Genomic DNA, 18,863 nt, shown 5'->3' with positions numbered 1-18,863 from the left:
TGAGAAGAGGGAAGGATGGTCAGAGCCCAGATCAGAGAAGGTGACATCTTCCTCAGACTGAAAGCTGGAGGGGGGTTTTGGCTGTGTAGAGGCGTCAACACACACGTTCACGGGGCAGATTCTGTATCGGGGTGGGGGACCCTGCATTTCCATTTCCAGAGGGGGTGCTGCGAAGAAAGTTAAGTAGCACCATGATATCAGCAGTGAGATGCGCAAGCTGATAATGAGTGTCCAGATCCAGATCCAGATCCAGTAAAGGGGAGAAGAAGGACTGACGACGGGCACCTAGACACACAGAAGCGGTATTAGGCGGATATTGACGAATTGGATTTACACTTTAAAGATCTTTAAGAGTAACACACTATGGTTTATTAGTCGAAGAGTCAAAAAGAAGTATAAGAGCTGAGGAGTGCTAACACACACACACACACTCTCGCACAGTCAAGTTCGGGCATGTAGACATAACACACACACACACATAACATTATAACTTTATAAGAATAATAAAAAGGAGTATTAAGATATTATAAGGGTAATATCTTATAATAATAGAAAAACTCTTTATAAAATACAGAATAGTAGGATATGTAGGACAGTAGAAGGGTAATATAATGATATTATGAAGTAGGAAGTACAGTAAACCGTTTTTCAAGCAGTATAACTATATATAAAATAGAGATATAGAGCAAATATGAAAATAAATTATAAACCAGAAATACAGAAAAATGTAACTTACTCATAATTCAGATGGTGAAGATTCTCGTCTCGCAAGGAAGGCGTTAATTTTAAGAGAAAACCATGAGGAGCCATTTATAAGGGCAGCTGAGTCAAGCTGCCCCCCCGCGAGATAATAGTACGACCAAGGTCACTCTAGATTGTTTTGTCTCTCCACTTTTGAAGCTAATGGTAAATTGAAATACCCTGTTTTAGACTCTATTGGTAAGCTGAAAAGCCCTGTTTTTTGAGCTAATGGTAAGTGGAATAGGCCTTTTTTAGAACATAATAGTACTGTAGATGAGCTCTTTTTTAACCCTATTGGTAGTGAGATCGTAGTCTTCTTGAAACATCTGGGTTATTTACTGTGTAAGTACAGTATAAATACTGGAGCTCAAGCTCAGGGTATCGGATCACTTCTGAGAATTCTCATCGGTGTGGATCTCGTGTGGTGGAACGGAACAATAAAGCTGGACCCTTGCTTCTTCTCACTCACGGCTGGTGTCTTTTTCCTATCTCCAACTGGGCTCAGAGGTAGATGTGAGTATTGGCTTCTATGTTGAATTTTAAGTGTTTTTAGGTAATAGGCTAAATTTGAGCCAGCAATATATTTCTGTAACGCTGCTCTGGGACAATGTCCACTGTTAAACACGCTACACACACAACACTGAACTGAACTGACTGACAAGACTACACAGACAGACAGGCAAACAAACAGACAGACAGATCAATAAACACACAGGTAAACAAACAGACAGGTAAATAAACACACAGGTAAATAAACAGACAGATCAATAAACAGACAGACAGATAAATAAACACACAGGTAAATAAACAGACAGGTAAATAAACACACAGGTAAATAAACAGACCGATCAATAAACAGACAGACAGGTAAATAAACAGACAGATCAATAAACAGACAGACAGATAAATAAACACACAGGTAAATAAACAGACAGATCAATAAACAGACAGACAGGTAAATAAACACACAGGTAAATAAACAGACAGATCAATAAACAGACAGACAGGTAAATAAACGACAGATCAATAAACAGACAGACAGGTAAATAAACACACAGGTAAATAAACAGACAGATCAATAAACAGACAGACAGGTAAATAAACACACAGGTAAATAAACAGACAGATCAATAAACAGACAGACAGGTAAATAAATACACAGGTAAATAAACACACAGGTAAATAAACAGACAGGTAAATAAACAGACAGATCAATAAACAGACAGACAGATAAATAAACAGACAGATCAATAAACAGACAGACAGGTAAATAAACACACAGGTAAATAAACAGACAGATCAATAAACAGACAGACAGGTAAATAAACAGACAGACAGGTAAATAAACACACAGGTAAATAAACAGACAGATCAATAAACAGACAGACAGGTAAATAAATACACAGGTAAATAAACACACAGGTAAATAAACAGACAGGTAAATAAACAGACAGATCAATAAACAGACAGACAGATAAATAAACACACAGGTAAATAAACAGACAGGTCAATAAACAGACAGACAGGTAAATAAACACACAGGTAAATAAACAGACAGGTAAATAAATAAACACACAGGTAAATAAACAGACAGGTAAATAAACAGACAGATCAATAAACACACAGACAGATCAATAAACACACAGGTAAATAAACACACAGGTAAATAAACACACAGGTAAATAAACAGACAGACAGATCAATAAACAGACAGATCAATAAACAGACAGACAGATAAATAAACACACAGGTAAATAAACAGACAGACAGGTAAATAAACAGACAGATCAATAAACAGACAGACAGGTAAATAAACAGACACACATGAATGCATAGATAGACAAGCAAACAAACAGACAAATAAATATACAGACAGACAGATCAATAAACACAGAAAGATAAATAAACAGACAGACAGGCCAACAGACAGAGAGACAGATAAATAAACAGACAGAGAGAGGCAGACAGATAAATAAACAGACAGACAGACAGACAGGCAAACAGACAGATCAATAAATAAACAGACAGGCAGAAAGACAGACAAAAGCATACGATAGACAGATAAATAAACAGGCAGACAGACAGACAGATACATAAACAGACAGGCAGACAGCCAGATAAATAAACAGACAGATAGACAGACAGACAGACAGATAAATAAACAGACAGACAGACAGCCAGATAAATAAACAGACAGATAGACAGACAGACAGACAGATAAATAAACAGACAGACAGATAGACATACAGACAGACAGATAAATAAACAGACAGACAGACAGATAAATAAACAGACAGACAGATAGATAGACATACAGACAGACAGATAAATAAACAGACAGACAGACAGATAAATAAACAGACAGACAGATAGATAGACATACAAACAGACAGATAAATAAACAGACAGACAGACAGATAAACAAACAGACAGACAGATAGATAGACATACAGACAGACAGATAAATAAACAGACAGACAGATAGATAGACATACAAACAGACAGATAAATAAACAGACAGACAGACAGATAAATAAACAGACAGACAGGTATAATGACTGCTATTTGTTTTTTATGTACAAGTGTAATATTTTTCTCTCAGTCATGCTGTTAGTGCTGAGGCTAACAGGGGACATCAGCCTTAGCAACCTGTTAATGATTTGTTGCTTCAGTAAACCTACTCCATTTTACACACACACACACACACACACACACACTGTTCTTATTACAGCTGCATTACAGGTCAAAGGTCACTACTTCACAGGTTAGCGATGGGCTAGCAACATTCTATTGGAATGATATATTTCAATAATTAGATGAAGCACTGTATAATAATGTGAGTGAAGGTAGGAAGGGAAGAGGAAGGGAAAGTGTAAAGATATCATGAAAATCTGTTTGCGTAGCTATGTATAACAGCTTACTGAGCCCTGTGCAGCCTAGCGCTGTGCTAACTAGCATCCAGCACGTCTACACGCTACCACAGCTAGCCAAACAGCTAACTGACTCAGCTCTGAATACGGCCCTGAACCAGGAACAGAGCTGAGCACACTTGGCTCGTGTGTTTTATCTGTGATTATTGAGAATATTCATGGTTGAGTGCGGTGGTGTTTAATCTCTGATAAGCAGCGGCTCTGATTGCTGTGTTTACACTTCAGGAGCCACCGCACCTCTCTCTCTCTCTCTCTCTCTCTCTCTCCTCCGTTTCTATAGTTACAGCGCTGTAAAGGTCACCTTCAGGAAGTTCCCAGTGAGCATGTGCAGCATGATAATAAACACATTATCACACCACCATGATGGCTGGCTTCATTAGCTGTGTGTGTGTGTGTGTGTGCTAGTATATTTTTTAACTCTACTGACTGATTAGAGGTGTAAAACTAGCAAATTAGCCTTGTATATCATTACACAGATGAATTTAATCCACATGTACAGTAACATCAGTGAAGGAATAAGGATAAAGGTCTGGGAATTAAAGAAGAAACTAGCACACAAACGGAGTGCTCCCAAAGCATGCTAGCATCATGCTACCCCTGACATGCTAATGCTGAGTCCTTCAGCAAGAGCTGAGAGAGCAGGCTCACACGAGTTGCCACCAATCACTAATGTTCCTGACAACCAATCACTAATCACGATTGTTCCTAATAACCAATCACTGATCACTGTTATTCGTGCAACTGCACACTTCTTTGTTCTTGTTTTTTAAAAATGATTTAAATATTTTTAGCGACATATAATTTGTTTTGTAGTGCCGTGACCAAAGACAACGTCTATAAGATATAAGTTACAGTATAGTCTATCAGTTTCTATTCTGATAAAAAAATAAAACTGCATGATATGCAAATTATAATGAAGACAAGTCATTGAATATGCTAATTATGACATCCGTGACATCATTTGGTGACATCTAGCTACTTTAAGCTATTTTTCCCCTGAAAGAGCTGGGATAAAATGTGGTTCAAATTCAGCCGGACTCCTCACACTCGTACTTGACTTCGGTGCTTTGAAGCATGAAAAATGACGTTGTGAAATTTGTAAAATCACAACCTAACTAGGGTTAAGCTAGCGTTTACAGTATAAGACTTTTCATATACAGACTTTTTTTATGTTACCACTTTTTCATAGGTGGTTAAAAGAATGTGCAACCAACACGGATGAATTTATAACATTTAGACTTGCTCAAAAATAATAATACATTTATTTAAAAGGGGGGAAAAAAGACCGGTTTTTAGCTCATCTTACGATCAAACAAGAAGACCAAAGTGCATTATGGGATTTGCTGCCACCTTGTGGATGAGTTTGAAATTGCATTATCGGCTAATTATTCGATGATGATGATGATTATTTTGTAGCTATTTTTTTTATTTTTTTTTTATTTTTGCAGTACTACAGTACTAATAAGAAACAACTTTGAAATATTACAATTATTTGAAGTTTTAGGTTGAATTATTTGCGCTCTGTTTGCTTTTAAAATCAATCCAAAAGGCAGATAGAAATGCGATCTAGTGATATATGTTAAGTGTCATTATTAAAAGGGGAGATAAATATATCTATACATCATGTATCATGTTTCGCAGATCTTCCCCGACATTAAACGCAACTAGAAACATGATCTATAAATGGAACTGAATCGGTCGGAATCATTTGAACCGAACTGAATCATACGACACATTTCTGAAAAGTGACTCAAGAAATGAAAGCTTTTCTCAGATCGTCTCTCTCATTTGGTGCTTTTTATCATGAAAACAAAAAGCATCGCTCTCAGAGAAGATGCTATTCTTCAGTCTGTATTTGTACGGTGTTATTTTCCTCTCCTTCCTGCTTTGTATTGATTCTTTATCGTTCCTTTTGTTTCCTTTTTCCCTCCCCTCTGTCTCTCTCAGTGTCTGAGGTGTTTGTGCTACTGTACTCTACGTCTTTCCATTCCTCTCTCTCTCGCTTCCTCTCCATCTGGGATTTTTGTTTTCATTTGCTGAATGGACTTTGGATCTGGGGGGGGGGGGATGGGGGGGGCTTTATTCCCATCATAATAAGACAGAGAGACATGGAGAGAGAGAGAGAGAGAGAGAGAGAGAGAAGCCGTTTCCTAGGCAGCAGGCGATGGGCATTTCAGCGCTCAAATGATAGCTTTGGGCCCATGTCTCGCTTTGCACCTGCCTCCATTCCTCCTTTCCTCCTGTCCCCTAATCCCTCCATCCACCTGCCTTGGGTGTTCAAAAACGCTTTGTGGTAAACAGGGGAGACAGAGCGTGTGTACAAAAGATTATGTACAAATATTAAAACCAAATGAACTCCAATTTAGTCCATAACGAACACTTAACAACACTCAGATAAAGAGCTGAACACACCGACCGGACTCGCAAGCTTCTCGTTGTAATGATAACATGGATGTTTAAACCCCGCCCCTCGCACATGTGTAACTTTGTGTCAGATTAGTTATGCAGGACAAATTGTGATGTAAATAAATGATTGTAAGTGTGTCTGTGTGTGTGTGTGTGTGTGCGAGAGAGAGAGAGATGTAGTGAAAAAAATGTGATGTAAATAAATTGTTGTAAACATCTGGCCCACAAGAAAAGATAAGCACCTGGCATGTCTCATGAGGACATCTGGTCCATTTATTTCACGTTTCCTGAATGTGTATAGAAACACGGCGTGTGTGAGAAAGGGAGACACGTTATGGATAAAGAATGATCTAACTAAATTGTTGTAAACATCTGGCCTGCAAAGTAAGCACCTGACATGTCTCATGAGGACATTCGGTCCCCGTAAACCACTCATTTCCTGAACGTGTGTATAGAAACACGATGTGTGTGAGAAAGGGAGACCATGTAATGAAAAAAATGTGATGTAAAATAAATTGTTGTAAACATCTGGCCCACAAGAAAAGAAAAGCACTTGACATGTCTCATGAGGACATTCGGTCCCTGTAAACCACTCATTTCCTGAACGTGTGTTTAGAAACACGGCGTGTGTGAGAAAGGGAGACATGTTATGGATAAAGTATGATCTAACTAAACTATTGTAAACATCTGGCCTGCAAAAAAAGCACCCGACATGTCTCATGAGGACATTCGGTCCCCGTAAACCCCTCACGTCCTGAACGTGTGTACCCATTAGCACAAACTCCTGTAATCAAGACGCATGACTTCCATCTCCTCAGCGGAGTGCAACAGCGTCATGCTGAAATTAGATAACGGCGTTCTCCTTCTCCTGCTCCGCTCCTCCGTTCGGGTCAGTCAGATCGGACGCCCCCTGCCCGCTGACTGCGCTCTCTGATAAATGACGAGACACAAACGACACTTTTAACCTTGCTGTATTGAGTAAACGACCCCTGGAGCTGAATGACGGAGAGTCCATTTTATTATTTATGGTACATTATTCCCATTGAGAGTTAAATAGCACATTACACCTCATTCCCGCGCTCGACTAAATTACACCGCTGTCCGTCTGAGAGAGGAATGAAGAATATCCAGACGATAACCGCGCAATGCAACATTACCCTTTTTTTATTTTTTTAGACTTTTATATATAAAGCAGGTTTGTTATGTGGTTCGATCTGATGGGTTTTTTTTTTTCTTCGTAATGCTGTTTTCTTTAAAGTCGTTGCATCAAGAAATGACATTTTTATGCTAATGGTACAAATAAACATTACCGCTATAGCTAATCCAGTCCGCGCGCTACGAAAATAAGCAGCGACAGTGTAATGAAGCGGATTTGGATTATTCTCCTTTAACATTTTATCCGTTTGTAGATACGTTTAACGTTGTGGAACATCTGTAGAACAAGTTGCTTTGTGTTACAGCTTGGGGTTTTTTTTTTTTTTTTTTTTTTTTTTTGCTTATGTGCTTTTTTGAGGGATTTATACTGAGCGCTACCGTTTAAATTCGTTAAATTGTCTCCGAAACGCACGCTTTTATTTTTTCCCCCCACGGCTTTTTCCATCATAAAAAAAAAAAAACAAAACAAACGAAACTGAGGCTAATTTAAATGTTAAAGTCATTTAAATAAGCAACAGCGATTTTATTGGATAGAGCTGCAGGGAATTATGGTTAACCCCCACACTAGCCCCGCCCCCCTACCCTACGTTAACCGTACGTTCACACTAGCTAGCGACAAATCCCCAGGCGGTCAATCACAAAAGAACGGGGTTTCTTCGGGGGGGTTTTTAAAATTTTATTTATTTGTTTATTTTAGAAAGGCCGTGCGTCAGGAGTATACGAATACAAATTATCGACGTGTACATTTAAGATTTCCACCCGAACCCCATTCATTACTGCGATTTGTCTTTTTCTCTGCATCACGTCACATTTCTGTATGAGGATTGTTGCCACAACCCCCCCCCCCCACCACCTTCTTCCATGCATTATGCATCTCGATCCGTCATTTCGTTGCCGATAATGAGCCCGTACATCCGCTCGCTGTCAACGTTCACATCCTGCCATGTCTGTCGTGTGAGAAGAAAGCGGCTGTGTGATTATTTATACACTTCCACTCTCACACACGCTGCTGATGGAGATGTGTGTGCACGATTCCCAGGAGTAAAGCAGAGCTGATTAGGCTTTTACAATGCAGTCCTTATATATTACACCACTGACTATATTTAATTTCAGCTGAAGAGACTCGACAGAGATGGAAGTTTAGTACTTACGGCGTTTGTCTTTAATAATTACTAAACAAAGAGAAGTGAATGATAAAGGCGATGGGATTTAAGTCAGGAAGATCAGGACAAATCATTTAAAATCACAATTTAAACGCGGGTTTATATGCGCAGAGGTGCCAATATTTTATCACGATTTCGACCTGTTGTTACAGCACTACGGTCGAACTTCGCTTTTCCACCAGACCCAATAAAGCGGATTCACAGAAAGGGAAAGGACGCCGGATGCGAAAGACGCATTTCTGTGTGCTTTTTTTTTCTTTGCGCTTTTATGAGCCAATAGAAAACAAGTGGGCGGGACTTTGGAGCCTTTGCTGGGAAAACAAAATGGAGTCGTCACTAATAGGCTAATTAAGCCACGTCACGCCGTTTAAGCAACGTTTGCCTCGTTGTTTATGTAATGTACGAAATAAACAGCTAGCTAAATAATGTTCCTTTTACATTCGCTTTCTCCTGATTTAAATTTTGGGGTCTTGGTAACAGAAAATTCCTCAAAATTGAAGTCGTTTAACCCAATTCTGACAAGTCCAGACATAATAAAGGACATCCTAGTACAAGAATAATTGAACTAATGCGGCTGTGATCCAATAACATTAAAAAGAAGAAAGAAAAAAAAACAAACTTTCATCCGGTGTCTAATTAACCAAACCATACGAGTGTGTGTGTGCTGAAGGTTAGGAGCCTGCTGATCTACAATCTTCTCTCACACACACACACACACACACACACACACACACGCACACACAGGTCAGAGGACCTGCACGCTGCTCCGATCCATCAGTAAGTAATCAAACTGTAGGTGGTCTGGATTAAATACAGTAGTGAGCACTTACTGCCTACAGCCAAGTCCCCTTCTCTAAATTAGCGCAGTGATGGATTCTGCCCGAGTGTCTAGATAATAAGAGACCTCGTATGCTCAACATCTGTCTCTACACGCACGGGAAAAGATAAAAAGAAGGACAAAAAGAAAAATGGATGGATGGAGGGAAGGAGGGAGGGAGGGAAGGGTGCTGGGCTTTAATTGTGAAAAGAGCCGATTGTAATGTAACAAATCTTCTGAGAGAGAGAGAGAGAGAGAGAGAGAGAGAGAGAGAGAGAGAGAAATGTAGTGAAAAAATGTGATGTAAATAAATTGTTGTAAACATCTGGCCCACAAGAAAAGATAAGCCCCTGGCATGTCTCATGAGGACATTTGGTCCCCGTAAACCACTCATTTCCTGAATGTGTATAGAAACACGACATGTGTGAGAAAGGGAGACACGTTATGGATAAAGGATGATCTAACTAAATTGTTGTAAAGAGAGAGAGAGAGAGAGAGAGAGAGAGAGTAAAACAGTGGGACACAGAGAGTGAGAAAGATGCAGAGAGAGACAGAAAGACAAAGAAAGAAAGAGAGAGACAGACGGAAAGAGAGGGAGAGGGACAGAGTCATGAAGAGAAAGAGAGCGGGAAAGAAGGAGAGAGAGACAGACTGACAGAACGATAGGGAGAGACAGAAGGACAGAAAGAGAGAGGGAAAGAATAACAAAGAGAAAGAGAGATAGAAAGAAGGAGAGAGAGACAGGGAGGGAGAGAGAGAGAGAGAGCAAGAAAGACATACTGACAGAAAGAAAGAGGGACAAAGAGAGAGAGAGAGATACAGATGAAGACAGAAAGATACAAAGAGAGAGAGAGAGATGGATTTTCTTTTTCTCCTCTTCACGTTAAAGATGTCCACACACCAGGCTGCTGTGTAAAGACGTCTGTCTCTCCGTCAGCCAAACCCGTCTGTCAGGAAGGAAAAATGGTCCTGTTGTAGGAACAAACTTCTGGTTCCACAGCGGGTTCTCTGAAGCAGAACAGTAGATGGCACTGTTACTCCGGAGTCTGCGCTCGGCCGCGGCGGCGGAGCTGGTGGTGATGATGTAATCCCTCCACCAAGTGGAGATGAATGACATGACTATGGAAAAACATGCTGGTCTGACAGCGCTGCGCCCCAACACACACACACACACACACACACACACACACACACACACACACACACACACGTTCTCCATGCTCTCCATCATCCAGAGAACCATCATCCTCATATATCCACTTACACTCCTGTTAGATTTATTATTATTATTATTATTATTATTATTATTATTATTATTATTATACACCTGCAAGAGAATGTGCTCCGCGTTTATCACATACACATGCACCGAGGTCACTTTATAGCAGATCATTATCCATAAAAAACAGTCGAATGGTACAGAGAAACACTTACACATGTCGATAAAGTAACCTTCCTGTCTTCCTTTGAGGTTAAAATGAAGAAAATTTTATGATATTATGCCATAATTTCAACATCATAAACTGTTCCAATAGACACGACGCGTTGTTTCGATTCCGTTTTAAAACATCACGTCGAAATAAGGAGACGTTCATTAGAAATGACGACAATATCGTTTTCTTTTTTTTTATTAACAAAAACAACGCCGCTCTTTTATTACTTTGACTCAAACCAGCGAGATAAAACCACCTTCATCCTACACACGCATTATAATTCACAACCTCGGTTTAGTATCCCGCGACTTCGTTAGTAACCGCTATCAAAAATCGATCAAGTGCTATTCTATTCTAGTGTGCTGCTTAATAACCAGCGCGGACGCCGTTTTGTTCAGTTAAACCAGCGATTAACGCCATCATAACGCAAACAAGCGCCGTTCCCGCAGCGATATACTGGAAATGTTTCCAGTTCATTTTTAAATTGTGCTCTGCTCTTATGTTAGCGGAAGTGCAATGACGCCATCTCCGTCTTCAGTCCGCATTTTCTATCCCGGAAAACGTAAATGATCTAGAAATCCAGCCTGTCTCAAACGTATACACTCGAATTATATTATGCTAATTTGAACCAAGCCAAAGCTTAGAACGTTGTACGAACAAGTTGTTGTTTAAAAAAATAAATAAAAATATATCGATTTTTTTTTCTACTTCCTTCCACCTCCTGTTGTGACATTCCGACATCCGGAGCGAATGAAATGTCACAGGAGGTCTACACGGCCAATTTACTGAAGAACATGAGCAGGGACATGAAAATCATTACGGCGAGATTCATATCGACGGGCGTTCTCTTAATGCGCCGAGTTTGGTTTAAAGTCCTGCAGCCAAAACACTCAAGGATAGATCAATGTCGTCCGAGCGGGAACGGGAACGGCAATGGGAATGAAGCAGCTCAAAAAACGAGCAGCTTCAGGCATGAAAAGCCATATCAGGGGGTTTCATTTCATGAATTCTTTAATGTGAGGTAAAGTCCAAATGGTTCCCCCAGTGCACAGGTCCCAAAAAAAAATAATTGAGGACTTTTCCAGGTTCTTTCAAAAATGACCTCGTCGCGTTTGAGAGCTTTGATGGCTTCTGGGCCGAAAGATGGAGTCGTGTCGAGCTGTAATCTGGAGAGGTGTCAGGAAATGGCCCCCCAGAGGATTCCCACATATCCAACATCATTTATCCGGCTGTCTAATCTAGGGGCTCGCAGATCAATATTAAGAGCCCAAGTGAAAGAAAGTGGAAGACCAGAGAACATGGAGTGAAGTGACTTCAGGTCTGGGATTGGAGATATTTTCAGGGTTCAGGGTCTACTTGGTAATGATCAACCATTGCATACGAAAAAGTACGACGTGAAATAAATTCCTTAACGTCCGAGAGGACTCAAAGCAACGGGACGACTCGGTTAAAAGTCAGGACTGGAGATAGTGAGATAGTGTTGCTCATGAGGAATTCAAAATGGAGGTCATTTCATTTGAAACCTTTCTTTGATTCTTTTTATAGACGTGTCATTACCTCAGTGAGAACTCCTACGGCGTAAATCGCCAGTGACAAACGTATAAACATGTAAATAAATCACCAGTTGGACTCCTGCTTTTGATTTCGCCTGGCAGCAGGTTTAAGCGATACGGATCTGGTTCCTATTTTTACACCTAAATAAATAAAAAATAAACACGCCTCTAAGTACGGACCCGAACGTTATGGCGAAAACGTGAAAGCGGCCGCGTACGTGCACCGGCTCTTCTTCCCGTCACGGCTCGTAGCGCGATAAATGTCCCTGACTGCTACGCCGCGTCCCCACAAGAGCCGAGAACGATGGCGTCATTTTCAAGATGAATGAAGCTCGCAGCTTTCAGGTACACAACAGAAATCCAATGAAAGTGAACGCAGCATCATTTGATGAGGCGTCCCGGAGGTGGGGTCCCTGGGGAAATTGAGACCCGAGGCTATGTGACAAATATACACTAGTCGTGCTGGGTTTTTTTTTTTCTCTCTCTCTCAACCCACCATCAGATATTTTCAGACATTTGCATGTTGGTGCACCCGCCACCAAGTTTCTTTTACTTTCACTTTTTCTTTAAGAAAGTGGGTCTGGGAAACAAATCTGCTTTTCCTGATAAACTGCAAGCGGGCGTTTAAATCCCAGAGGTCTCGATCCGTTTTTCAATCCGGTCCGGCGTTCGCAGTGTCGGATTATTTCATTTCGTTTATTTCATCTCGGCACAGGTTTTCAGCTATTTATGAGAGACCGACACCACATCCATCCTCTCTGACAGACCACAAATAGACCTCAGGCCTCTATCCGTCTCCTCTGGGGATCCTCGGAAAGCGAAATATAGCTTCAGCGGTGCATTCGAAGGTCCTCAAACTCTTCGTCAGACAAAAGCCCACACACCCCACGACCCCCCCCCCACCCTCCCCCCTCCCCCGTCCTTGCTTTCTTTTTAAAAAATGAAACTCCACAACATGTCTTTCACTCGCTTCGGTTTAAGCGCGTGAGCCCTGTCCATTAAAGAACTCCTATCTCGGGTTTGAATTGCGTTATATCGTCCCGCTCGGTCGGCAATCGAATACGCTTTGGGTTTTATAAATCTAAAGAAAGTGCCGCGGCTCGAATAGGGGTCTCGTATTAAATTTGTAAAGCTTACAGCCAAGGACTAATGTCATATTCGTTGCTTTTTTTCCTCAAGGATGGCGGAATATCTCTCTCTCTCTCTCTCTCTCTCTCAACGTCTTCCTGTGTCTCTATCCATTTCTGTCTCTGTCTGCTTAATACTCTTTCCACTCGTTATATCTGTTGACTTCGTACGCTACAGGGTATTAGAACACAGAGCACACTTCAGCTTTCCTAGAACACTTCATGAAAAAAAAAATCTCCAATATTTCTCCACAATATTTCTTCACGTACTATAAAACGCTGTAACTATAACCTGAAATGTTTTAAATTCCATGCAGTTTGGATTTCTAATGAAATGAAATTGAATCTCTCTTCAATAGAAACTTAACAGGTTCGTTTACAGTAGTACTGTGACGGCGTGTTATGATCTCGACCCCACGAGTATGGATACGTCATACGGCTTGGGGCGACGCATGCGCGCTTCTGTTGGCATTTCAATTCCACGTGAACCCTCCCATCCATCGCTGCGTGACACAGTAACGCCCGTCGACGTCAAGACGCAGACTTATACTGTACATCACGATGAGAAAACATCCACGCATATACGCAGATCACCGTCTCATGCGGCACGGTCGTACGGAAAAAAAATCGCATTATTGTAATAAACATTGTAAAACAAATCGCCCTATTAATATGTGAGAGGAGTTCAGTGACGGTGTGATGTGATCGGTCTCTCACGTCCTTCACGGTTCTCTGCTGCACGGCGAACAAGTTCCGTCGCATTACCGCTGTAATTTAGTGTGACGTTGAAACGCTTTCCAGACTAAGAATAAATATTTCATCATCGATAACTTTATTAAAGGTTACTTCTGAGTACAGATTAGGATGTGGATAACATCACTCAGTTCTCTCTGAGCAGGGTTTTATTCGATCTTACATTTGAAAAACAAAGCAAGTGACTAAGTGAAAACAGCAACGTTGATTGTTAAATGTTTTTTTTTTGTTTTTTTTGAAGCTGAAAATATTCTTCAGTTTCCCACTGGGGGAACCCTTATAGTTATACTGAATCTCATAAAAACAGTGTTTCCCAAACAGAAACAGAATTAGAAGATTAACTGTCCAACGAAGCCTTAAGGAACCCTCGAGGAACCATTAATTGCCCTTTAATTGTACCGTTCATTTCCTTTTCGGAATTCAAGAGTTGCTTAGCCTTAAAGAACCTTTGAAAACCCCCTTTTTAGAAACTAAGGAGGAAATAATATCTAATGAACCTTTAAAGAACGCTTTTTGAAGCTAAGGACCCTTAACCATCTGATCAAGCATTAACGAACACACCAAAGGACCATTTTTGGAAGCTAAAACACTTAAGTAGCCAATGAACGCTTCACAAATCCATCAGCAAGCTTTTGTAGACTAAGAATTATCCAAGGAACCCTTTAAGAACCAACAAAGAGCCAATTTCAGAAGCAAAGACAACTTCTAGTATCCAGCGAACCATTGAAACCGTAATAAATCTTTGAAAACTCTTAAAGAACATTTTCATAAATGCCCAAAAAAATTTCACAACTCGCTGATTCCTTAATTAAGCTTTTTTGGAAGCTAAGAATCCACAAACACCCAGTGAACCCTTAAAGAAGTCTCTTTTTCTAAGCATGTATGTAACTTGGTAAGTGAGCAGACCTCCAAATAATTGGTACACGTTTAGAAAAAAGGGTTCTTCGGGGGTTCTTTAAGGGTTCATTGAAAACTTCGGGGGTCTTAGCTTCCTAAAAGAAGTCTACGTAGAATCCGTTGGATAGTGAAACGCTGTTGTACGGCTCTACATAAGACCTTTAAGGGTTTCCCCCTAGAGGGACACCCGAAGAACACTTACGGGTTCTACAGTTTCATCAGTCCCTGCATTTGATCTCTACGAACGCTGGTGTAGAAATAAAATGATTACTCTGATCTGGGTGACTTCTCCTGCAGCTTCTCCTGCAGATATTAGTGGATTCTAACACAACATTAACAGCTTTCATATCCCTCATTTCTCAGACACTCACCCCGCCAAGGTCACCTTCACTAGATCCCTCGAAAGGATGCGTGATTACTCCGACTGCGGCCATCATTAAGGCGAGAGGAGGGAAGAAAAATAGACTGGGGCCTGGCCGTTAAATCAAAGTGTAGCAATATCTGCACGTTAACGCCAGCGCCACGTTAATTATCCCTCACGGGTTTGAAGTTTGCATATTTAAAAAAAAAAAAAAAAAAAAGCACAGGTGATGAGGTCTCTGGTGGGCATCATGAGACGTGAGTAATGTTTCATTTACACGCTGTTTTCGAGAATTCACAAATGTGTGCGCGTTATTAAAGTCATTAAGAGTGGGGTGATACATCAGCGTGAGGAAATACGTTATACTGATGAAGAGGAGTTACTGATTCCATCCTGAAGTGGATTATTTTCACATATGAGCACGTCCTGAAGATGTCAGAAAACAAAATGACAGCTTTACCTCTTGCTGTTACAAAGTAGTGACACTGGAGACTCCATCCACAAATGTTAAATAACGTCTCCAAAGCTTTGGAGTCGATTCCCTGATTCCTGGCGTTGTACACTAAGAGTCAACTCGAAAGGTTTGGAGTCGATTCCCTGATTCCTGGCGCTGTACACTAAGAGTCAACTCGAAAGGTTTGGAGTCGATTCCCTGATTCCTGGCGTTGTATTCTAAGAGTCAACTCGAAAGGTTTGGAGTCGATTCCCTGATTCCTGGCGTTGTACTCTAAGAGTCAACTCGAAAGGTTTGGAGTCGATTCCCTGATTCCTGGCGTTGTACACTAAGAGTCAACTCGGAAGGTTTGGAGTCGATTCCCTGATTCCTGGCGTTGTACACTAAGAGTCAACTCGAAAGGTTTGGAGTCGATTCCCTGATTCCTGGCGCTGTACACTAAGAGTCAACTCGAAAGGTTTGGAGTCGATTCCCTGATTCCTGTCGCTGTACTCTAAGAGTCAACTCAAAAGGTTTGGAGTCGATTCCCTGATTCCTGGCGTTGTACTCTAAGAGTCAACTCGAAAGGTTTGGAGTCGATTCCCTGATTCCTGGCGTTGTACTCTAAGAGTCAACTCGAAAGGTTTGGAGTCGATTCCCTGATTCCTGGCGTTGTACTCTAAGGGTCAACTCGAAAGGTTTGGAGGGAATTACAAAAAGGATTGACTGCCTGATCCCAGGCTTTGAAAACTAAGATTCAATTCCAAAGTCGATCACAAAAAGAGTTGACTCACTGATTTTCATTAAGTAAACACATCTGAGCTGGTAACCAGAAGCAGGTGAAATGAGACTTCGCAGTCGTTGCCCAAAAATAAGTCACGTTTTTATTGTTACAGGTTTAAATGTTTATTCTTTTTTTTTTTCAGTGACGTTTTATCTTCGTTCAGCGTGTCATTAATGCAGTCACGATATCGCTGCTATCATAATTCATCATCCAGTTCCATTCTAATGAGCAGATCCATCTCAAAATGTTCCAAACTCCCACCAGCTTCAGGTTTTAATCACAGTGTAACATTAAGGCTTATATTTAAGGAACACAGCATGCAAATGACCGAGTGAGTGGTAACGCTCATGATGCACTAGCTAAAGGTCAGTAGAGTGGACGAATTCAGGAAGGGCATTTGCGCTTCAAGCCCACGCCTCTCGCTGCAGGCTGGCCCTCTGACTTAAACCGCTTAATGTAAAGCCAACTGTCTGGGGTCCAGGAGAAAAAAATATAGAAACATTTGTGAGTGAAAAATGAGCAGCGGGAAAAACGAGTTCTGCGGATTTTGGGCCTCAGAGGAAAAAAGAAAACAGTAAACGCAGGCAATTATGGCAGAGTGATTTAACGAAGCAGTTTCTCGAACAGCATTTCTCTAACTGCGACCCGAGGAAACGCTGCGATGTCCTAGAGTAAGAGCTTCACTTTAAATGCGCATAAATATGACATCATGACCTGCATACTTTTTACTGGGTTTACTAGGAAATCACGCACTAAACAACAAATAAAATAGAAAAGAACATCAAACATTATAATTCCATCGTCAAAAAGGTGTGTGGAGTGAAGGAGGCGTGGTCTTTGAGTCAGTCTCAGTGAAGGAGGCGGGGTCTTTGAGTCAGTCTCAGTGAAGGAGGCGGGGTCTTTGTCTCAGTGAAGGAGGCGTGGCCTTTGTCTCAGTCTCAGTGAAGGAGGCGGGGTCTTTGTCTCAGTGAAGGAGGCGTGGCCTTTGTCTCAGTCTCAGTGAAGGAGGCGGGGTCTTTGTCTCAGTGAAGGAGGCGTGGCCTTTGTCTCAGTCTCAGTGAAGGAGGCGGGGTCTTTGTCTCAGTGAAGGAGGCGTGGCCTTTGTCTCAGTCTCAGTGAAGGAGGCGGGGTCTTTGTCTCAGTGAAGGAGGCGTGGCCTTTGTCTCAGTCTCAGTGAAGGAGGCGGGGTCTTTGTCTCAGTGAAGGAGGCGTGGCCTTTGTCTCAGTCTCAGTGAAGGAGGCGGGGTCTTTGTCTCAGTGAAGGAGGCGTGGCCTTTGTCTCAGTCTCAGTGAAGGAGGCAGGGTCTTTGTCTCAGTGAAGGAGGCGTGACCTTAGTCTCAGTGAAGGAGGCGGGGTCTTTGTCTCAGTGAAGGAGGCGTGGTCTTTGTCTCAGTGAAGGAGGCGTGGTCTTTGAGTCAATCTCAGTGAAGGAGGCGTGGCGTGCAGGAGTGGAGGAGGCATGGCTTCTTTACCTGCCAATCTTAGTGAAGGAGGTGTGGCTTCTTTATCTGTCAATTAGTCCGTCCAGGATTTCACGATTTCAGAAACGAACTCAATCAAACAAAAGCCGCAATATTCGGAGGAACTTGCAATGTTTCAAAATTACTGCAGATTTTCCACAGATTTGGGCCAAGACGCCTCATGTGACGACATCACAACGCGCATTCAGCCAAAGCCCTCTTCGATTCACGTGCGTCGAACACGAGTACAGCTACCAACAAACACCTCAGTGAAAGAGTGTGCACAACTATTTTGTGCGATTGCAATTTCACCAATTAAAGTAGTTTTCAACAACAACAAAAAAAGCACAGAAAACCTGCAAATTGCTCGGCAAATACTGAATCAAGCATTTTTTGGCCACAACAATCACAAAAAAAACTCTCCAAAATCCTGCATGCATCAGTCTTAGTGAAAAAGCATGGCCTCTGTACCTGTTAATCTTAATGAAGAAGGTGTGGCCTCTGTACCTGTCAATCTTAGAGAAGGAGGTGTGGCCTACGTCAGTCCCGGTGAAGGAACCGTTGCATTTGTGTCAGTTTAATTGACAATCAAACTGTATAAAACTGAATCACATGGTTTGTAAAGAAACGTGTCCTAAGAACTATGGTCATATTGAAACGCCGGCTGTGTTAAATGCGTCCCTCACACACCACATCTTAAACGCCGTATCACCATGGACGTCATTTCACCTCAGAAACAGAGCCACGCCCCCACCCCCCACCCCCCATCCCCCGTACTGCTGAGGAATAATACAGAGGTGTGTTCTGTCCTCCTCTCACTGACCTTCACTGCTTCCTGTTTATTTATAA

The sequence above is a fragment of the Ictalurus furcatus genome, chromosome 1, assembly GCF_023375685.1.
Source record: "Ictalurus furcatus strain D&B chromosome 1, Billie_1.0, whole genome shotgun sequence".
In the NCBI taxonomy this organism is placed as follows: Eukaryota; Metazoa; Chordata; class Actinopteri; order Siluriformes; family Ictaluridae; genus Ictalurus; species Ictalurus furcatus.
The sequence above is the reverse complement of the archived record's forward strand: the minus strand, read 5'-3'. Positions refer to the sequence as shown.